Here is a 24,095-nt window from a genome sequence, read left to right as displayed (position 1 = left end):
AGATTGCAACCATTGAGAAATTCCACACTGATTCAATGTCCAATCATAACTTCAGTAACCATCCTTAGTGCAGACCAGTGACCCTTATAGGTATTAGCTGTAAACCTAAAGTGAATTAAAACCTCTTCTATCTGGCAAAAAAAACAGAGATGGAATGGTATGGAAGTAAAAAATGAAAATCGACAAACAGTATGTCCCCATATGTATTTACGCTTAGGCTAAGCACGCCAACGACACAACTTCACTTCAGTAACATGAGCAAAAATGACAACGTTGATGTCTGTAATTGTCGTACACTACCGTTCAAACGTTTGGGGTCACTTAGAAATGTTCTTGTTTTTGAAAAAAGAATGTGTCCATTAAAACAACATCAGATTGATCAGAAATACAGTGCAGACATTGTTAATGTTGTAAATGACTACTGTAGCTGGAAACGGCATATTTTTTTATGGAATATCTACATAGGCGTACAGAGGCCCATTATCAGCAACCATCACTCCTGTGTTCCAATGGCACATTGTGTTAACTAATCAAAGTTTATCATTTTAAAAGGCTAATTGATCATTAGAAAACCCTTTTGCAATTATGTTAGCACAACTGAAAACTGGAAGCTTCATTAAATAGTACCCGCAAAACACCAGTCTCAACATCAAAAATGAAGAGGCGATGGGATGCAAATAGGCGACTCTCTTTGCAGAGTTGCAAAGAAAAATACAAATCTCAGACTGGCCAGTAAAAATAAAATATTAAGAGGGGCAAAAGAACACAGATAGTGGACAGAGGCACTCTGCCTAGAAGGCCAACATCCCGGAGTCGCCTCTTCAGTGTTGACGTTGAGACTGGTGTTTTGCGGGTACTATTTAATGAAGCTTCCAGTTGAGGACTTGTGAGGCGTCTGTTTCTCAAACTAAACACTCTAATGTACTTGGCCTCTTGCTCAGTTGTGCACCAGGGCCTCCCACTCCTCTTTCTATTCTGGTTAGAGCCAGTTTGCGCAGTTCTGTGATGGGAGTAGTACACAGCGTTGTGCGAGATCTTTAGTTTCTTGGCAATTTCTCGCATGGAATAGCCTCCCTTTCTCAGAACAAGAATAGACTGATGATTTTCAGGAGAAAGGTCTTTGTTTCTAGCCATTTTAAGCCTGTAATCAAACCCACAAATGCTGATGCTCCAGATACTGAACTAGTCTGAAGGCCAGTTTTATTCCTACTTTAATCAGAACAACAGTTTACAGCTGTGCTAACATAATTGCAAAAGGGTTTTCTAATGATCAATTAGCCTTTTAAAATTATAAACTTGGATTAGCTAACACAACGTGCCATTGGAACACAGGAGTTGTCACGAATCCCTCCGGAACTTTCATTACGTACACCTGTCCCCTATTCCCACTGATTATTACTTGTATCAGTGTGCCCTTTGGTTTCCATTGGGCTGTCGATTATTGTTACAATGTCAATGGATGCGTGTGAGTACCTGTTTTGTGTGTTTTGGATTTCGTGCCATTGTGGATTTCGCAAATGATTACGGGTCTCGTCCCGTGTGTTAATCATTGTGCGTGTGTGTTATTTATTCAAGGTACTCCTCGCTCTTTTGTTTTGGGTTTCTACCCTGTGTTTTGTTACGTGTTTGTTTGGTCTTCGTCCTCGTGCCTTTACTCGGCATGCCGTAATTTGGGCTCGAAAAAAGCCCTATTATGCATTCCTGCGCTTGTCTCCCGAATAATTCATGCGGACGTGACAGGAGTGATGGTTACTGATAATAGGCCTCTGTACGCCTATGTAGATATTCCATTAAAAATCTGCCTTTGCCGGCTACAATAGTCATTTACAACGTTAACAATGTCTACACTGTATTTCTGAACAGTTTGATGTTATTTTAATGGTTTAAAAAAAAATGCTTTTCTTTCCAAAACAAGGATATTTCTAAGTGACCCCAAACTTTTGAATGGTAGTGTATGTAACATCAATTAGCATTTTGATTCAGGCTACTGGTGCATGCTCCAGTTGTGAATCATGCAAATATCAACACCTTATTGGAACATTTCTCTGAGAAATTCCACAAATGTCAAGGATATAAATAGGCTACTCTACATTATTTTATCCCTGGCCTACAATGTAAATCGGAAAAACAACAATGTAAAAAAATACAACGTGTGACAAATGTCCCCTTTTTGGCTAATGCACTTAGGTGTGTAGGTTTTGTGTAGCAGGTCTTAGATCCAAAATGTTTACAACTTTTGCTAATGGTCAGATTCATCAAGTTCTCAAGGCTACGTTTCCACAACGCTGTTCATTTAGTAAAGGCTACAGGGTTAACAACAGGAGGATCTCTCAGGCAATGCAAAAAAGGTGCCTGTGCCAATCCAAGATGTTATCAGGCACAACAAAGCCAACTTTTTAGAGACTTTGAACAGGCTCCCTTTTGGAGCTGTGGCTCCTTGGCTGCCCTAGGGCTTGCTGGACCTATTTCGGATGGTAATGGGGGCTGGATGCATCCTGTCAGCTCGCTCCAGACTTGCTAGTTATCAGCTCGAGGTGATGGAAATGCCACGAGCGGCAACCAGTGCAGCTCTGCAAGGACAAAAATACACCCCTGCTTCCCCTCTTTTTGTCTCTCTCTTTTTTAATAGTATTTTATTCCATCAACTACCCAATTGCATGGCTTATACCAGTTGCTGCTGGGGGATAGAGAACGGGGACGTTCACGTTGCATGTTACTGACAATAGCCTATATATTTGAATTCAGTGATCACTCAAGTGTAACAAATCCTTTGCGCACAATAAGCATTCATATACAACTAAACCTAATTTAGTGTAAAAGTTTAATATTTATGGTCATCTCCAATTTCCTAACTGAAAGAAGTGCAATAAAACAAACAAAAAGAGTACATTGTTTATTCCATGTCTTAAAGGATGTTAATGGTAATACCAACTCAGGCATGAGACATGTGCATCAGTTCAGATGATAGTGCCAGGTGTGTGGTGGTAGGGGTTATATTTCTCATACCATATTTAATTACAACCAAACTAGTAGGAGGTGAATCACTATTCAGCAAACAAGTCCCCTGAATGGTAAAAGAAGTCATTGTTTGTGTGATTTTCTGACAGAAAGATCACCTACTAAGGTTTCACACTTGGAGGGAGGCATACATTCTGAGTGTAGTTTCATCGCGTCATTTTTTTAAATACACTTTTGGAACATACAAGAAGCTCTGTACATTTTGATATTCCGACTGATACAATTTTTTTTTAAGTAAAACTGAAAATCTAACTGTCAGACAGATAAACCCAAATATAGCCCTTTCTGGGCAAGCGTCTGTACGATGCCGGGCCTGGTGCAGCTGTACAAGCAAAGCTGTACAGGAAAGTCACCATGGCCACAATCGCTCAATCTTCCCCGTGTTAATCCGACACAATCTGCATTCAATGCAGCCCTGCTCCTTGGGTCTCTGCGTTTCTTTTCACACCCCTAACTAGGGATTTAGACCTGGCAGGATAGTGGGCATGTTGTCGAGCCAGTCTACCACTTTCTTACTGCTTAATCACACAGGGGTGTATTTGTCGCAATGTCGTAACATTTGTCGCTAATGTGGCACTTCATTTCAGTTGTTTTATATGAACCATAACCTCACTACTGTCCATTGTTTTGTTACAACATTAGATTCATTGTGTTATGCTACAACAGAGAAATGACCGTCGTTATAGCCTCTAACTGCGTTTTTTGAGTAAAAAGTATTTAAATATTGCTAGCTAGCTAATGTGAGGCCACAACAAATTACAGTGGATTTAAAATTTGTTAAGGTTTCTTGTCTAAAGTGCCTTCAGAAAATATTCATACACATTGACTTATTCCACATTTTGTTGTGTAACAGCCTGAATTCAATTTATTTATTTTTTCATTTATTTTTTAAATGTTACTCCCATCCACACACAATACCCCATAATGACAAAGTGAAAACAAGTTTTTTGACATTTTTGCAAATGTGTTGAAAATGAAACACAGAAATATCTCATTTGCACAAGTATTCACACCTTTGAGTCAATTCATGTTACAATCAACTTTGGCAGCGATTACAGCTGTGAGTCTTTTCACAACCTGAATTGTACAATATTTGCACATTATTCTTAAAAAACTTCTTCAATCTCTGTCAAGTTGGTTGTTGATCATTGCTAGACAGCCATAGATTTTCAAGACAATTTAAGTCAAAACTGTAACTAGGCCACCCAGAAACATTCAATGTCATCTTGGTAAGCAACTCCAGTGTATATTTGGTATTGTGTTTTTTGGTTATTTTCCTGCTGAAAGGTGAATGTGTCTCCCAGTGTCTTTTGGAAAGCAGACTGAACCATGGTTTCCTCTAGGATTTTACCTTTGCTTAGCTCTTTTTATAATAAAAAAAACTCCCTAGTCCTTCTTGCAGCCACCACCATACTTGCAAATTTGAATAGTGGTACTCTTGCCCTAAAAATAATGCTTTGTATTCAGTACATAAAGTATATTTCTTTGCCACATTTTTTTGCAGTTTTACTTTAGTGCCTTATTGCAAACGGGATGCATGTTTTTGAATATTTTTATTCTGTACTGGCTTCCTTCTTTTTACTCTGTCATTTAGGTTAGTATTGTGGAGTAACTACAATGTTGTTGATCCTTCTTCAGTTTTCTGAGGAATTAAACTCTTTAACTGTTTTAATGTCACCGTTGGTCTCATGGTGAAATCCCTGGGCGGATTCCTTCCTCTCCGGCAACTGAGTTAAGAAAGACACACGTATCATGTTAGTGATTGGGTGTATTGATAACCCATCCAAAGTGGAATTATTAACTTCACCATGCTGAAAGGGATATTCAATGTCTGTTTTTTTTTTTTCATTTTTACCCATCTACCAATAGGTGCCGTTTGCGAGGCATTGGAAAACCTCCCTGGTCTTTGCGGTTGAATCTGTGTTTGAAATTCACTGCTCGACAGAGCGACCTTACAGATAATTGTATGTGTGGGGTACAGAGATGATGTAGTCATTCAAAAATGATGTGAAACAATTATTGCACACAGAGTGAGTCCATGCATCTTATTAAGTACAGTTTTACTCATTAACATATTAAGACTTGCCATAAGAAAGGGGATGAATAGTTTTGACTCGACATTTCACGTTTCCATTTTTTATTCATTTCTAAAGGTTTCTAAAAACATAATTCCACTTTGACATTATGGGGTATTGTGTGTAGTAAGCCAGTTACACAAACTCTCAATTGTATCCACTTTAAATTCAGGCTGAAACACAACAAAATGTGGGAAAAGTCAAGGGGTGTGAATTCTTTCTGAAGGCACTGTAGAAATCACATCATTGCTAAATCATCCGGGCTTCATCTCTCAGGCTGGATGCCCTCAGCACCCAAGCAGGGTGTTTGCTGTAAGGACGGACTAGCGACATGTTGTTAGGGTAACAGTATTAGAGTAAAACATCAACACCAAATATATTGAAATATATTGAACAAATAGTTCAGTCCAATGGAGGTCAGTTTTTACTTCACAGTCTCATTGCCAGATTAAAGCTATGTTCTGTAGAAGGAAAAATTACATTCATGCTCAAATGGAACTAAATCTCACCTTCCTATGGGACGATATTTCACTTAACCTGTTGGGGATGGGGGCGCTGTTTAGACTATTTATGCTAATGTGGCTAATTTTTTAAACGGCTTCCCACAAAATCCTTGATCGTACAATATGCATATTATTATTATTATTGGATAGAAAATAGTCTATAGTTTCTATAGGAGTTGAAATTTTGTCTCTAAGTGGAACAGAGCCCATTCTACAGCAATTTCCCTGACATGGAGTCAGATTTGAGAAACGTTGGCCACTTTTCTGAAGTCATTTAAACGGGCACTGTCGTTGCTATGACTATACGGACACTTCTTACGTCTTCCCCTGGATGCCTTTACGTGATGACGATTCCAACGGGCTCGATTGCTCGTTCACAGGCCCTACAAATGAAAAAAACCTTTAGCTAGCAAGTCTTTTCTTGCTGCGTAACGCGCGTGGAAGACACCGACCCTCTCCTGTTCCAAGCGTTAGTTTAGCCTGTTATATTTCTCCGGTCATCTTTTCACTCGTTATAGGAGTTACAAACATCACAAAGTAGTTAATTTAAAGCGTTTTATAGCAATTTATATCCGTTTAGTGCGATTTTGGGACATTTATTTTTGCAACGATGTGAAAAGTTGGGAACGCTTTTCAGTTCATCCCGAACGTAGTTGACATTTCCACATGGCAAGAGGACAGCTTTCCACCAAAAGACGATTTCTCCCAAGAAAGGATCCTTTGCCCAAGATACTGATGGAAGAACAGCTCAAGGTAGGACATTTTTATTATGATAAATCGTGTTTCTGTCGAAACATTTTAGTGGCTTAGGACGCCATGTTTTTTGACGTAGCTTCGCTTGGCGCAAACTGTATTGAAAAGTAAGGATAAATTAAAAAATGTAATAACGCAATTGTATTAAGAATTAAATTGTCTATCAATCCCTGTCCACCCTATATTTTTTAGTCACGTTTATGAGTATTTATGTATAAGAGTAGATCACTGTCTAAGTGGCGCAAGGACGTTTTCTTTACCAGCTTGTCTACATTTCACATTGTCTAACCATGATTTTGGTGGCTAAATATAAACATTTTCGATCAAACTGTATATGCATGTTGTAATGTGATGTTACAGGAGTGTCATCGGAAGAATTCTGAGAAGGTTAGTGAAAAAATTAATATCTTTTGGCGATGTTGACTTTTATCGCTCACTTTGGCTAGAATCAATGCTGGGCTGCTAATTGCTATGTGCTAAGCTAATATAACGATTTATTGTGTTTTCGCTGTAAGACACTTAGAAAATCTGAAATATTGTCTGTATTCACAGGATCTGTGTCTTTCGATTCGTGTATGCTGTGTATTTTTACGAAATGTTTGATGATTAGTAGTTAGGTAAACACGTTGCTCATTGTAATTATTCTAGTCCATTTGTGATGGTGGGTGCAATTGTAAACTATGCCATCTACCTGAAATATGCACTTTTTTCTAACAAAACCTATCCCATACCATAAATATGTTATCAGACTGTCATCTAATGAGTTTTTTTGTTGGTTAGAGGCTATAAATATCTTAGTTTAGCCGAATTGGTGATGGCTACTGGTGTTGGTGGACAAATAAAAGATGGTGGAATATGCTAATGTGTTTTTAGGTAATAGATGTACATCTTTACATATTGTGTCTTCCCTGTAAAACATTTTAAAAATCGGAAATGTTGACTGGATTCATAAGATCTGTGTCTTTCATTAGCTGTATTGGACTTTAATGTGTGAAAGTTAAATATTTTAAAAAAATATTTTTTTTGAATTTCGCGGCACTGGTTTTTCAGTGGGGGGGGGGGGGGGAGTGCCGCTAGCGGCACGCTGATCCTAGACAGGTTAAAGGCCCAGTGCAGTCAAAAACGTGATTCGCCTGTGTTTTGTATATATTTCAACATTATGAGGTTGGAATAATACTGTGAAATTGAGAAAATTATAATAATGCCCTTTTTGTCTAAGAGTTGTTTGAAAAGGCAGGCAGTAATTTCAGCCTGTTTTTATGGGATGGAGTTTTGGCCTGCCTGGTGACATCACTCGGTGGTAAATTAGTTAATAGACCAATAAGAAAGAGAATTCCAAACCTCTCTGCCAACAACAGCTATTTTTCCATTTTCCCATCTTCACTCAGACCACTCCCAGACAGTCTAAAATTCTTGCATGAGAAAATGTTCATTGCTAAGAAGCTATTTTTGTTTGTTTTAAATTAAAATGGTAAAACCTAATCACAGTACGGTACTTAATTGTTACCCAGAAAATATGTAATATTGAGATTTTTTTTTAAACGGCTTCAGTTGGGCGTTTACACATCTCTGTTGGGAGTGGCATTTGTCCTCTGTTTTTCAGCATTTCCCCTGGAAATTCCTCTTGAGTTGACCCACCATCTATATAGCTTCTGTTTTGTCAGGGATAGAAGAGTGATACCGCTATATGGTCAACAGAGAGAGAGTGCTTCTTACCGAGAAAGCAGCAGGTCTAGCTGTGACAGTTGCCGCCGTGTTACAAGCCTCACTGTAGTCAAGATGAGCTTCGTAGATGTAGCCACTCAGTGCAGTGGGTTATAGGCTAACCTCAACAATGCATCTTTGTCAAGAGCAGCTTTTCGAAGGACCGTCTCTGTTTGAGGGCACAGTACTGAGTGTGCTGTATGATCCAGGGCACAGGAAACCCCTTCTGATCACATAAGGTGCAATTCCAAAATATGGTTGTGCATCATCAGTTTTTCTCTTGTTATTGTCAGTCACTGACAGTCACTCAATTAGCCATGTCAGCAAACATTTTTTAGATTGGTAAATTAGTCTAGCCAGCTATCTAAACCTCTACTAATCATGGTCAAATTACCCATTGATTTTGTTAGTCACTCTCACTCAGAAATCATATAAAAACCTGCAAACATTTCTCTACATCTTATCGTAAAATATGTAGAATTTCAGGAAATTATCTGTAAAACTGCTAATTTTCCCTCCAACCCATGGCAAAATGTGTAGAATTGCAGCAAACTTGCTTTACAACTGCAACATTTTCTGCAATTGCAGGAAATTAACTCTAAAACGTACATTTTTTTCTCTCCGCTGTCAAGAGGGGGGGGCCGCTAAACTCTTTCGCTCGCTAGGTGGGTGAGGGCCCCCAACAACATTTAACTTACGTGTGGGTATGGATGTGGGTAGAGAGACCCGCGAGCCACTGCGGCCCCTCATGATGAATTCAAATTTTGTGGCCTCCCTTTTAACCCATCAAAGTTGCCCATCCCTGATCTAGCTAGTGTAATGACGGCTCTGAGCATGAAATGTAACACTGTCGCTATCCTCTGTTTGTCATACCGCATTTCTCAGTAATTAAATACAATCGTGTATTTAAAAAGGTAGCTGTTTACAAGGTCCAGCAAGGCACATTAGCAGGGTAGTCATAGGGTGTATTTTGTTAGGATGCATGGGTGCCACTGGAATATGGGCTTCTAACGATACTGCGATGCCCTGCCTGTCGTGTTCTTGTGGTTCATCATTCTCCTGAGTGCACTCCAGCCTATTCGTATCACTATTCGAAACATTTCAATCATCGGAAAAATACATTTCATCATCAGTTTTATCAAATATCCCTGGCCCAACCATTATTGGAATCCTGGCGCCATTAGTGGCTGCCGCAGCTCAGAGAGAGACGTAGTAGGTTAAAAGGTGCACAGACACGCACCGTTTTTTTATTTCTTAACACAGCACGGCAAGCCCCGAAACCCAATTGGGTGGTCAGGCTCGGGCTGAGAATGACAACTTTAGTGCACGTACCACCAAAAGTGAGGTGTGTGTGTGTGTGTGTGTGTGTGTGTGTGTGTGTGTGTGTGTGTGTGTGTGTGTGTGTGTGTGTGTGTGTGTGTGCGCACATGCGTGTGTGCACGCACATATATTTACAGACATATTTTATTTGGTGTCTATATTCAGTCTTCATTATTATTTAATTAAAAACAAATAAAAAATCTTTTTTTCTATTTAGTTGTACTTCTTTTAAGTAGATAATATATTTAATAATAACAGTAATTCATATTATTATTTTCCTAATTTGTGGATAATGACATAGTTAATTAAGTTACATGTTTGTCAGAACATTTTTGCATTCTTTCTGTCGAAGCTGACAAAAGCCTGTGAATATACGACACAAGAGAAAATATAACTGTCTCATTGGTTACACGTACGCCCGCCGCTTATGACACACTACATGTTCTATTCAAGAAGAAGAGACGCCTAACGCACGCAATATGGTTCTGTCAAATATATATAGTTGGCCACAACCAGTAACACAACATATTTGTTTTCCTTTAGAGCTGTTTATGCCACGAGCCATGAGTTTTACAGCTATGCCTTTAAGTTCTTTGTGTTCCCGTTTTATTTCCAGAATCCTATTCAGAGGAGCACCAAAAGGGGCAAACTAATGAAAAAGAGATGCTAGATAAGCTAAGGATGGCTACCACTTGACCAGTGGAAAAACACTCTAGAAACTATTGAAAAATATCCTCACTATTTCTTTCACGGGTCTAAATTGGCCCTTATTTATTGTCACCATTGTACATGCTATGTCATGTCCCTGGAAGGAAATTTAAAAAGGCAAGCAGGAAGTTTTACCTGCCATTTCAGAAGGTAAATAATCATCCACTGCTACAGAAGCCTTTGGCAAGTGGAAACAAATGTTTCATAAAATAGCAGGGAGGGGAACACCCTGGCTCGTAGTGTTTTACCGATTGCCAATAGTAAAATAAAATCAGTCATAAAAGGGGTGGTATTTTGGACCAAAGACCTGCACATTACATACAATTTGCCTTCGCCCTTTTCACAGCCTTGTTTTTCCCATTTAATGGCGAGTGATTATCCGCACAGTAGGGCTCCATATAGGAGAAACAGCAACAGAAATGATTGTGTCCCGAAAACGCCTCTTTGTACAAGACAGATAACCTATTTAACCATAATTGAGTGTCCGTTGAAGGGCTCATCGTGTGCCATTTTACTTGCGAAGGAAGTCACTTTAACTCTGTGAATGCATGTACTCTTGACCTGTGTCAATCTGGTGTTCCTTACGTTGTGAATAAACGCAACAGCACAGCTCCGGAACATTCTGGACGGCGTTCGTTAAAAAAGCACAGCGGCACTTTCACACCACTTTATTTGGAGGAGCCTAGTCAAACAAAGCCCCAATGTGACTACGGTCACATTCTGAATGTGGGTTCAGTTCAATAAGAATATTATTTTTTTTTTGCCAGTGTGCACAAAGGGGTCACAGTACAATAACAACTTCAAAATCAATAGTGCATTGGCTCAATACAGTCATAACAGATTAGGCTATCTAGTTTGGTTGTGTAGCTTCAAAACTGTAGGAGACGCAAAATCATCGACACGATCCCATTGAAGTGGAGGAGATGCTCTAGCATGCCACTCAATCATACCTGAGCAGACTTCCCTTGGCATGTAGTGTTATCTATTCAAAAATATGAAATATAAACATTAACAGCGGTTCTTGATTTTTTTTCGAGCCTTCACAACAGGATACTGTACAGTATGTGCCTCTTCTCCTCAAATACACGGTTTCTTTGAGGTTAAAATGAACACTTTACTATTTTTGCTTGATCACAATCAAATGTAGGCTACAGCTACAATCAAGAAGAGAGAGCTAATGATAATATGTACCAGTTTGGTCCCCGAAGTCCATAGAGAACGACACTGAGTCTATTGATCTGTGAGTGGAAATGAACAGAGGGGCAGAGGAGCAACCCGGGCTCTGGTACATCAACAGCTGCAGTTCTTTGAAACAGGACGCGCTCCCTCTGACACAAGACTGGGTCGAAAAAAAGCGACTGTTGGTTTGAATTAAACAATACCACGCTTATAAAGGCATATTGGCTCGGGAAAGTGTGATTGCATAGAGCTAAAAGACATAAAACAGACCAACACGTGAGAAACCACTGAGAAGCCTATAAATGGCCTAAGCTATACATGGGTGTATGATTCGCGACAGCTTGAAATGTATCTAATGGTACTCTTTTCAACAAGCTTCTGACAGTTAACCAGATACTCTCTCTGTTCATAAAATGTATATGCCTATACCTATTCTGCAGATGTATTACATTCATAATCCTCAACTAATACACAATAATAGATAAAAAATGTAGAATATCAAAACAACCAGTATTGCAGTTGAGTGGAAATAAAACTAGAAAGATATTATTACATGTTCCCGTGAAAATATCATTCAAATGGCAAACAAAAAAGCAGGGAGATTGTGTTTTCACATAGAAACACAATAAAAGGGGTAGAGACGGGCTACAAGTTCACCTCCCATTTTACTAACTCACACTCCCCCTACCCTTTCGGCATCAGCTAACCCTATTGGTTACAAGGCTGGAGTTCTCTCCATCGAGCAAGAGTTGTGACCAATGTCATTTGCTAATCTATTCCTTCAAACAGTGAAAATGAGTACTTGCATTAATTCAAACATTTTGTGCAGAAACTTGTGAAATAGCATCGCCCTTCATGAAAGGGGCTGGGGAAGAAGAGTAGCAATGTGCCTCAACCAATCTAATAAGAGTGCAGATTTTGTTTGCACACACTCTGTTCAAACAACTTCACAGTTGAGTTATAATATTAGTTGCATCATTTAAACTACCCTGTTTGCAGCCAAAAATAAAGTTACATTTTACCCTATGGGACTGATGAGATAGATGGACTAGAGCCTATTTGCAAAGGACTAAAGTATTATTCCAGTTATATATTATTCCATTTATAAACTAAGACAATAAAATACAGTTAGCCATTCTAGATGATCAGCTATAGCCTATAGCTTCATCTGAGGTAGGTTTATTCCTATTTATATAAATGAATATATATTGAGACGTTGGATTACTGACATTTTTATCAATATAAAAAGTTTTGGTTTTTTTAAATCTTCATCAATGAGTAAGCCTACATATTATGCTAATGACTAACCTTTATTCTGTCATTGCCATATCTAACGCTGGCTGATCGCACGCAGAAACAAGTGCATATAATTGATCAAATCCAGCCAGGAACTTTCATTAGCCTTTCACATCAGCCTTTCACATCAGGCGTAACGCCTCACACAATATGACAGAATCGAGAATCGTGCTGGTAGTTTAGTGGCGGAGAAGGGAATACTGGACTGGAGTAAAAGGTATGCTATACAATGAATGATCAATATTTTGTTTTTCTCCTCTGTTCCACTGCTTCACACACAGCCGTTAGGACGCTGAGTTGGCCGGGGTAGTACATGAGCTCCGCTCCGCATATTGTCTTTTTCTCCGGTTGTTAACACATGCAGGTTGACAAGATGGTTTTTGGTATTGGTAAAAAATGCAAGTGCAGTAAAATGATCTAATTTACTGCCACTGTGCGCAACTGTGTTTCAAATAAGACACCGATAGATGATATCTCGTCGTCTCCTTGGATTTTATATTTTTAACCAATGATTTCACATTTTCTACATCAAGTTTCTGCCTGTCGTATTAGGCTACATATTGTTCTTCAGTTCAATGCATTGCAGTTGAATTAACTCGTTTTACACATAATATTGTCTGCCTACTATGATGCAAAGACAGGCTATTCTAGAGTTTTCCCTTCTCAAAATATAGCAGTCAAGGCCCTGGCTAGACTGAAAGAGCCTCATTGCTCTCCAGAATCACAGCCACATTGATTCTTAGATCACTGCTAACATACAGCCCTATTCAAGCAAGGAACCCATTGATAGGCTAGATGGAAAAAAAACAGCAAGGAACTCTATCTACAACTTTAAAGGCATAAATGCAATTCCAATGAAATGGTGCTTTACATGTTCTGGTTCATATAAACGTGTTCCCCCTCATTTTAATAGTTTCCATTTACTCAAACTGAGAGGGAGGCAGCTGACCAAATCAATCCACATCTGGTGGTTTTTATTAACCATTTCTTCAATTAACCATGGTATCCCTTGGATCATTTTAAATTAGCCTACTTCAAACAGTTATGTTCTTTAAAAGTAGACCTAATTCATGGCGAACCTGCTCTTTGGTTTTTCATAGCTCGAGATTTTCAAGCAGCCTACAGATGGTTTGTTTGTGGTCTGGGAAAGTAAAATATACAACTGTAGTGGTGTGATTAATGACTTGATGTCCTCACATGTGTGAGTTGGAAAGTATATCTCTGAACTCGACAAACAATTCCCCTAATAAAGTGACACAAGAAAGTTACAGACAGAGACTTGTCAAGAGATTAAACCACTCTTGGATATGGTTGGTAAAGTGATAGTAGGCCTAAGTAATAGGGAAATGCTGTTATCTTCAAGGAAATCCTTACCTTTCCGAGAAAACAGTCACGATAAATACGACGAAGTCAAGAGGCAGAAAAAAAAATCTGTTGGACAATAGCTGTGTGTAGAAAGCAGGCAGTCTTGTAACGGGAACTCCTCTGCAGATCAGAACACAGCAGTGTTGAGAGAATCTCTGCAGTTCTGATGCATGCTCCACTTATCTGGGACAGATAGGGCTTTATCAGGCAGCTGGTCCCTCTTTCAGCCCATACATTCCCGCAGACCGGACATACTCTTCCATGGCAAGGTGCTGCTCAGTCTTAACTCATCGACAGTTCTGCTTGAGCATGTAATCTCTTCTCCCCTGTTCGCCTGGAGTCAAAGCAACAATCCACAGAGTAGAAACCCGAAGAGACAGAGGGAAGAAGAGCGAACAGGCAGTGAAACCTGTTCTCTGCAGGAAAAAAAAAGGAGACTGCAGTTGATGTCCAGCCACGCCGAGTTCCCCTGGATGAGAGAATGAGGTTCAATGGTACTGCAAAGTTTAAGGGGCTCGCGTTTGGGAAAAGATACCGCTCACAGCATTGAGAGACTTGCTTGATTCACCGGAGAAGGCTTCCAGTAAACAGAGCCAGTTCCCAGTGCAGTGAGTCGCAGCAGGGCAGGCTGCCTTCTGCAAGAGTCGTCTGTGAATGGACTGCTGTCAAAACCTGACACGGAGTCCCGATCCACACTGACTCGGAGTCGACACACGCACACATCCAATAGGAACGAATCATATAAACATATTATCATGTCCAGCAAGAAGAAATGCTCGGCCGTTTAGCCCTGCCTGTCGCAAAGAAGATTACAGTGAACAGAGTACAGATGTGAAGTAGATTATCTATAAATATATGCCACTATTTAACTTCTCCATTTTCTTTTTGTGTAGGAGAGGCTCAATCCCCTCACAATAGGCAGTCCAGCCTATTCAACCAATGACTGAGGACTTATTTTTACTTGAACACTACCTAGCATCAAAAAGGAAGGAGCAGAAAAGTGCAGAGAGACTTTTTTTCTCCAATTGACCTCAATAAAAGACAGAACGACCATTGCAACAGTCCAAGGGGGAAGGTGATCTGCTACTGTAGAGAAAGGTGGGCAAAGCTGACCAATGACTAAACAATGTATCTTGTGTGATTGTGAATTGTTGCATAATGGTGACAAATTGTATAGCAATAAACTGTATGACAAGCAATCTAAAAAATATGTTTTATTTTTGAGCTACCATGGAATAAAGGGCTAATTATTCAAATAATAAGAAAAAAAAACATATCTCAGAATCCTATACATCAACGAATGCAATACATGGCTATTTCATAATTTTACAAACGTTATCTTACGTATTCATTTGCTTATTTTGGATTTAACTTCAGTGAAGATCAGTATTCTCACGCAAAACTGCTAAGTGGCAACCATCAATCGGTGGTGATGCTGTGGAAAATGTTATGATCTGCCTGAGGAATGCAGTCCGGGAACATTATCAGGCACCAAGAGACTGGTATACACCTGGCTTCAATAAAAAACGTCCTTTCAACTGTTGTAGGGAAATGTGAAATTGAGTCATATTCACCAGGTGAAGGTGAACGGATGAGAGGGGAACAGTTGTGTTTTCATAAGCATTTTACATAATTATACAAGCGTTTTTTTGAAGGGACAAAAAGAGAAAGCAGATGTTATAAAGGTCATCCAAAGGCAGGCATTCATATTTGAAGGAATACCGTTTCTGTATAGCTAGAGAGAGTAGATCAAGACAGTCTTCTAGAGGGCTAAAAAAAAACAATTTTGTATGCATGTACTTCATTTCACTTTCTTGGATATATGAGCCATATAGGACAACATACATTCTATCATGTTACATTGTCGCTATACTTATTGAGTTACATCTGAATTGTTACACATATATTAACACATGATATTAATTAACTACTTTGCTATTGATAAGGGTGAACACTGTTAATTACAATGTTACAATGACGATACCATCACACATTGAAGTGAGACCACCGACTTTCAGTACGTGGTCCCTATTTATTGTTCAGTGCATTGAGCCATTAAGGTTGGACAGAAATGTGTATTTGTGTTAATGATGAACGTATTTGTATTTTTTTTTATTTACCCTTTATTTAACAAGGCAAGTCAGACTGCTTTGATACCAGTGATATCTCGCATGTGGTTGCAAGTAATCACTTACCAGACAGAAATGTTTTAAATGGTGCATGCTTGGGGCACCTCGGGTTAAAGTATAACTTTTTCCAGACCTGATTGCTTGGCCCACCTAGCTTGCAGACAGGGAAATGAGGGAGGGAACAGAGAAATCAGAGTTGCAAGATACTTTTTTAAAATCTGAATTAAAACAGTAGTAGCACCAATGTTGAATCAAGCCTTGGTGAAGGCTACCAAAAGAAGGCTACCAGGTAGCCTAGCGGTTAAGAGAATTGGGCCAGTAACCGAAAGGCGAGGTTGCTGGTTCTGAGCCGACTAGGTGAAAACTCTGTCGATGTTTCCTTGAGCAAGGCACTTAACCCTAATTGTTCCTGTAAATCGCTCTGGATCAGAACGTCTAGTAAATGAAACATGTTTTGTTAGTGATAATGTCGATAAAGTGTATGTATCTGTTTTTATATTGGTTGTATGTGTTGGGGCACACTTCAGAGGAAATTTAGTCAAACATGAGGAGAATAAATATGGCTCCCTTGTTCCCATGAGTATCAATTACCTGTTTTTAGCCCTCAATTGTTATTTGAACAATTCTTATTGTTTTTTCCCCAAAATATTTGCACACAAAAAGTCTCTGTCTCTCCATGGACTACTTGATAATGATGGCTAATGATTTGTAGAGGTTGTGTGCCCAATCGATAGTTCACACCTTAGTTAACAGATACTTGTGTATAATGCTGATTCTTTTTAACAAGTTTATACGTTATCTGACTACATTGCCCTCTTGTTTCTTTGTTGTTGGCTTCCAATTCATATTGCAGCTAGCATATCTTAGCAGAGTTTTTTAAAATACTTTAATATATTTTTTACTTAATAATTAAATTACATTTATATTGATTTCCTTTATTATTTTCCCCTAGCCTTACCACCCTTCCCCTAATTGGAGTAAACTAATGGACGACAACACTTATGCTTATACTTCCAGCTTATACATACTATATACATTTTATCTCTGACCACCATCCAGTTCTATTTGTCATATATTTTTCAACTGTGCACTGATGTTTCAAAAAAGTTCTGAACCTTTCTATTCTCATAGTTTCTACAGACTGTAAATAAATATAATTTTTTTAGCTAAAAGTATTATTATATTTTAGATCAATATACTATGACTTTTTAAATCACGCAGCAGTGCTATTTGCAGAGTTAGCTCCAGGTAAATGTTGCAATTCTTCAGCCTTTTCTGAACCTGTAACCAAAAACAAGCTACATATGGACAGTACCAAAACAAATGATCCTAATGATTATGTCTCTTCGCTGCAAAATCTGCAGAGCTGGGATGGTTGTATCCCCATATATGTAACATTATATTGGTTGCAATAATGTTGTATAACAATTTAAATTGAAGAACTCTGAGTTTGGAATCCAGCGTCGTTTTGTGTATGAGTTAAGAAATCATGTGCCATGGAATCAGTCAATCGAAAATATCTTCCCAACTATTTTGCTATCTATATAGAGGCACAGCTGTCAATTGTTTGGTCCTTAAATGAAACGGAAGAGGTGTTACATATGATAACTATTGATGTAGTTAACAATTATTTTTGACATTGTGAAAAGTTCTGTGTCTGGTAAGCCCATGAAATAAACTAGAAAAAATCTCAATTCAACAGAGATGTCATTCTAACTGTAAACTAAATGGTTTGAAAGTTGAATCTATGAAGGACCCTTTGAGGATAGAATTTCACAGAGTAAAAGTAAAATACCTCGGGCAAACCTCCAAATATGTGTTCCACCATGGAACAGAAACAAACTATCTAGCCTACAAGTATGCTATTTCTCTCTTCAACATATTTGCATAGAACTACTGGCTTTTCTTGACCCGTTAACCAAATGCAACACCTCTCTATATAAATTTGTTTGCATCAAACCAAGTTTTGTCAGATGCCTGCTGTACTCCCAGCGGATAGCGAACCCTCTGAGGAGATTCACAATCAAAGAAGCCCTCTCAAAACAGTGGAGGCTCAGTTAATATTTATGTAGCCATGGGCAACCAGCAGCTTAGAGCTTTGACCTCCCTTCTTGTGCACCTTGTGGAGCTGCCCTCACACTGCAGAGAGTGAACTATGCACAGCGCTCATTTCAGAGTGGCAACAGTGCATAATGTTGTCTCCCTTGGTAAATCCTTTCCCATTACGCCAGGGTTAATCTGGCATTTTTACCCATCCGTTTCACTGAACGTGCCTGTCACAATCCTCGCTAAACATGTGTTTTCAGTCCATTGGTGAGTGAGGCAGGTTGGCTACAACTTCCTAGCTGACGCCCACGAGAGGAGTTCCTACCGATGAAACTAAATGTTAAACAAACTCACTAGACTTTGTGCTCCATATTTGTCCTTCATAGTTTTCCTTCGTGTGGTTGTCGTTACAATGGAACAAAGAGAGCTTGGGAGAGCTTAGCGTTGAGAGGTCCTTTTCTTTTCACCAGTCGGCAGTATGTCTCATGCATTGTTGAGTGTGCTGTATAAAGGCTCAGTCTCACCAGGTCATTTCTAAGAAAGTTAGCCTTTATGCGTCGTCACTGCAGTAGTCTTCAATAGTTTTAAATTGTCTTATCCATTGCGTCACGCATCTATCTTCACCTCAAAGTATTACCTGTAAATCCGATGGAGTACTTGCAGATTAAGCCATTGAACCGTGATTAATCACTTATCACTTAACTTATCTCAGCGATAAGGCGGTAAGGGAAACATGCAGTGGATGTGAGCATTTCGTCCAAGTAATGAACAAAAATGATTACCAAGGTAGTTATTTTTTAGATATGTTTCCAGAAATAAATAATTGATACAATCTTGATAAATAACTCCTAACACCCCATTTGCATTGCAATTGCCACTAACATAATGCTGATAGTCTTTTTTTTAAGTTAACCAACATATCACACACAGTTCACCTGACTCAAAATCAATAATAGATAATAAAGTCAGACTGACTTAAGCTTTTCCTCAATCAATACAAAGTAAAAAAATTTCGTCCATCTTTCATTATACCGGCCAAACAAAAGCAGCTTAGGTGCCCAACCAGCATCTAAACTGGAATCGACATGTGTATAGTAAGAGCTGACAAAAACCAAGTAAAATATGATCAAATCAAGATTAATTAATGACATCATCATTTGGTTTGAATTTCAGTTATTTACAAATTTTTTCCATTTAAAAATGTTGTTAATGCAATTTTTTCACAAAGAATCCTGCACTTATAATTGGGTCGGCAGACAGGAAACAATTAAAAAGAAGTCAAACACAGGGAGGGCTTTGAGATCAAATTTGAAAAACCACGCTCCAGCATGGACACGTTAGGCTCTGGCTTGCACAACTGTCAAATAAATGAACTGTTAAATGACCAAAACGCCATATAAACAAATAATTCCCAAAAATGTATCATGGCATAAACACACAGAAGAATCCCAGAGTTTATTTGGCTGTTTTGACATTGAATTTGTTGTAAAACACAAAACAACCTTTTTTGTTTCAGAAAACAACCAAGACCAAATGGTTTATATGTGTCCAATGGGTACATGAAAGCAACAGAAGTAATTATAAAATCCCTATTCAAACATTGTGTGGAAATAGATGTGGTTCACTTGTGACCAGAGTTGGAGTCATTACTCCAAAAAAGTAATATATTACCTATTACTCATTAATTATTTAAACAGTTAAACATGTGTTTACTTCTTACTCCCTGGGAAAAGTAATTAGTTACACTAATCATTGTATTACTTTTGCATTATAAAACCAAAATGTTGCATGTTCTCACTCAATGTAAACAATGTCAACGTTACCTATGCACATACACATTCATCTGTATTTTGAGGGGGATTCTACCGTGGATAAGGGCAGCATTTCCTCTACTACATACCAAGCTACAAGCTTGTTCAGCTCTCCCTGGGTTACAGCCTGTCCCCCTGAATGATTAAAATCAAGCCTTGGTTGAAAGAATGAGGTAGGCCAACAGTCATTTTCAGCAGCAGTGGTCATGCTTTGGGTCTTTTCGCTACGAGTTTTGTCTTGGCATGTTGCTTTTGCAGGCACTCCAAGATATTGGAGGTTGTGTTCCGAGCAGCGTAGAGGTGTTTCTCTCTTGGGCACAGTTTACATTTTCCAGTTATATTCTTGTCACTTTGTCTTCCTACCAAATGAAAATAACGGGACTACTTCCACGCTGAGAAACTCAATGTTTTAGACGCTTCTGGCATTTTTCAACTCCCTCACCAATGCAGTTAGTAGCAGTGCGTGCGTAAACTGCAATTTGGCGAGAGGGTTGTCAGACTCTGGACAAAAACAATTACAATCTGGGGCGGAGGGATTTTTTTATATTGTGCCAACAGAGAAGGAATAATAATCATCACAAATATGTATTTGGATCAATAACTGTAATAGGAAGTGAAGTATAACAAAAGTGGCAAAGTAACGGCGACCTATCTGTGATCAGTGACTAAAATAGTATTACTCAAAATGGAACAGTACTCCGTCATATTACTCGTTACCGCAAAAAGTTATTATTACTGTAACGTGTTACTTTGTAACTCAAAACCTCCAACAGTGCTTGTAAGCCATCAAGAAATTATATACGGTGGCCAGTAATGGTTCAGCAGAGACCAACAGTTCTAATTTGCTTCATTTTGCCTCAACCTGCTCTGGATTGTGTAAATGTGGACATATTTTTAAACAAAATAGGTACATTTACATTTTAGTCATTTAGCAGACGCTCTTATCCAGAGCGACTTACAGTAGAGTGCATACATTTTTATTACATTTTACATACTGAGACAAGGATATCCCTACCGGCCAAACCCTCCCTAACCCGGACGACGCTATGCCAATTGTGCGTCGCCCCACGGACCTCCCGGTTGCGGCCGGCTGCGACAGAGCCTGGGCGCGAACCCAGCCTGGGCGCGAACCCAGAGACTCTGGTGGCGCAGCTAGCACTGCGATGCAGTGCCCTAGACCACTGCTCCACCCGGGAGGACCTATGCCACCTATGGTGGTATACCTATGCTTACTGAAGTCTCAGGACGCGTTGTAATGCCTGGAATGAAAATAAAGATGTATTTGCTCAATGTCAGAATTTTATGAATATTAATTTGTAAACAAAGCTTTTTGTAAAAAATTGTGTACACTCTGTCACAGACTTTAGGACATTCACCGCTTCGGAAGAAGTATGATTGGTTTGTTTTCTAACGACAGTGATCACCTATCATCCCAGACAACAGCCTAGTGGTTTTGTAACTACCCATCTCTCAAATACATACTTGTCTAGAATAAAAAATATTGTTTGTTCAATGTTATGAGGCATGGGCCATCTTACGGTGTTATCTAGGAATCTGGTTGTGTTTTCTTTCAATACGAAAACCTCTCCGATTGATTTATCTCAAGATTGCAGGCTTCATTGACAGACACAAATTCTTCAAAAGAGCATAATACTGATAACATGCATATGCCCTGCAGCCGTGGCAAAAGGTTGGGAAAGTATGGGAATAACAAATAATACAATAGACGACTCATTCTTTTGTGCAAAATTAACATGTTTGAATTGATGAGGAAATGTGCATCATACTGTAAATGCTAATGTCTATTAGCACTATATTTCGGTGTGTTAGTGGTCTCCCTCTATTGCTTTCAAGACATACGGTGTGTGGAGTGTGTGGATCAATCTTTTATCCATTTCCAGTGACTTAGTGAATATAACCCATACTATTTACTCTATGAGCTGTATGAGACCTTGTCCTTGTCCATTCCAAAGAGCCTCATCTGAAATATTGTCACCCTTTGAGTTGTCACCGTTTGTAAGGACATGCATATTTGATCCTTGAATGAAGGACCCCCCTAAAATAACTGCTCGGTCAAAGTTGTCAAAATACCAAGAAACTCAAAGGTCATATCGGACAATGATGAAGAATAGGTCTCTAGGATGAGGACAGTGGTTTCTAACCTCCCCCACCAGAACAATAATAAAAATCGAATGTATTAGTGCACTAATCTGTCCAAGTTAATACACTCTTGTACTAATTAAGATGAATACTATACCAAGGATAGAGATGAGCAAATATGTGACATCACAAGTCCCCTTAGAGGTCAATAATCTTTTAGAATAATTCCCTCCAGTTTTAATTGAGGGAAAAAATAATTATTTCTTACATATTCATCATTGTAAATGCACATTCCTCCCTCCAATTGTGAATTCTTATTCATTTGACTAATTTAAAAGTAACTTCTTTGTGCTGGTATAAAGGATTGCAATTATAAAAGTTTTAAATACATGTAACTTATTTCCATAAAACATTATTGTTCTATATACATTGGAGGGGACTGCTCAGCAATGCATAAAAAATGAATGCTTAATAGTACCGCAGAATCGCTGCAGGGGGTCCGCATTTTATTTAAAATAAAAATAAAATGTATGTGAACATTTATTATTTTATGAATGTCTCTCGCTGCTACAGAATACCATCGTAGGTACCATTTTTATGTCTCTGTGTCCAGTATGAAGGAAATGCGAGGTAGTTTTACGAGCCAATGCAAACTAGCATTAGCGCTATGACTGAAAGCCTACAGGAACAGTTAGCATGCTAGCTGTTCTTGTTCATCCGACTCTGGGGAAGTAGATAGCCTAAAATGCTTCGTTGCCAAAATCTCGAACTATCCCTTTAATATGGAGGAAATTACAGTCATTGGAGGTAATTACAGGTTTTTTGGTGTATAGAAAATTCTTAGTCTAAGTGGTAATTTTCGGGGTGGAAAACATACAGAAAAGATATTGAACTATATCTGTTGTTAAATACTACCATATTTGAGAACTAACAATCCGATTAAATCTAGACAGTCAGGGAGAATTGAAAATGTATGGCATATACCCATTGATTTTGTTATGTTTGAGCAGAGGAACACAGCATTAGCCATGAAAAAATGCATAGAATTGCAGTAAATAAGCTTAAAAACGGCAAAATTGTCTCTACACTCCATGCTAAACTGTATAGAATTGCAGAAAATTTGCTTAACAACAGGAGCATTTTCTCTACAAGATACCATTCTAGCTTATAGACTATGCGAGGTCAGTATAAGGGGAAGTCAGAATAATGAAACTGTAAAACTTATCTCCTCGTTTTAAAATGCTGATTACAGGTTTTACTTCTACTTGCCATTATCATTCACCTGATGATAAGATAAGATGTTACTTTTTTTGTGATAACATATAATGGGGGTCGCTTGGTCGCCGGTTTGCCTCGGTGGGGGTCCCTGGGCAGGAAACGTTTGAAAACCCCTGGCCTAGGCTATTCTGGTGTACCAGGGTTGGTGGCACTAACCGCTGGACCACATTGTTAAGGTTAGTGTACAGAGCCCTACAGTAGGTCCCTGGAAACATCAGCTGAGCAAGCTTTATTTGTGAAAAGCATATATAGTATGTAAATATTTTCAATATACAGTTGAAGTCGGAAGTTTAAATACACCTTAGCCAAATACATTTAAACTCAGTTTTTCACAATTCATGACATTTAATCCTTGTAAGAATTCCCTGTCTTAGGTCAGTTAGGATCACCACTTTAATTTAAGAATGTGAAATGTCCGAATAATAGCAGATAGAATGATTTACTTCAGCTTCCCAGTGGGTCAGAAGTTTACATACACTCAATTATAATTTGGTAGCATTGCCTTTAAATTGTTTAACTTAGGTCAAATGTTTCAGGTAGCCTTCCACAAACTTCCCACAATAAGTTGGGTGAATTTTGGCACGTTCCTCCTGACAGAGCTGGTGTAACTGAGTCAGGTATGTAGGTCTCCTTGCTCGCAAATGCTTTTTCAGTTCTGCCCAAAAATGTTCTATAGAATTGAGGTCAGGGCTTTGTGATGGCCACTCCAATACCTTGACTTTGTTGTCCTTAAGCCATTTTGTCACAACTTTGGAAGTATGCTTGGGGTTATTGTCCATTTGGAAGACCCATTTGCAACCAAGCTTTAAC

The 24,095-nt window shown here is 38.7% G+C and overlaps 1 protein-coding gene and 1 long non-coding RNA gene across 22 annotated transcripts in view; one reads left to right on the top strand and one right to left on the bottom strand.

Moving 5' to 3' along the window:
* The window catches only part of adgrl2a (adhesion G protein-coupled receptor L2a), a 177,242-nt gene extending 162,704 nt beyond the window's left edge, over positions 1 to 14,538 (bottom strand). For 9 of the 21 annotated variants that reach the window (XM_055862280.1, XM_055862285.1, XM_055862282.1 and 6 more), the window contains exon 1: positions 13,931 to 14,534. The gene's annotated coding sequence lies outside the window, so the exon portion shown is untranslated. Of the gene's footprint in view, positions 1 to 13,930 lie in introns of all 21 variants that reach the window. The other 12 variants (XR_008752843.1, XM_055862290.1, XM_055862292.1 and 9 more) reach the window with 4 other exon arrangements.
* A 343-nt stretch (positions 14,539 to 14,881) lies between these two features.
* The window catches only part of LOC129811111 (uncharacterized), a 54,159-nt gene continuing 44,945 nt past the window's right edge, over positions 14,882 to 24,095 (top strand). Inside the window, exon 1 of the long non-coding RNA XR_008752844.1 lies at positions 14,882 to 15,019. This is a non-coding gene — a long non-coding RNA (uncharacterized LOC129811111). The remainder of the gene's footprint in view (positions 15,020 to 24,095) is intronic.

Source organism: Salvelinus fontinalis, chromosome 14 (genome assembly GCF_029448725.1).
Source record: "Salvelinus fontinalis isolate EN_2023a chromosome 14, ASM2944872v1, whole genome shotgun sequence".
NCBI lineage: Eukaryota > Metazoa > Chordata > Actinopteri > Salmoniformes > Salmonidae > Salvelinus > Salvelinus fontinalis.
This window is presented reverse-complemented; position numbering and strand designations above follow the sequence as displayed.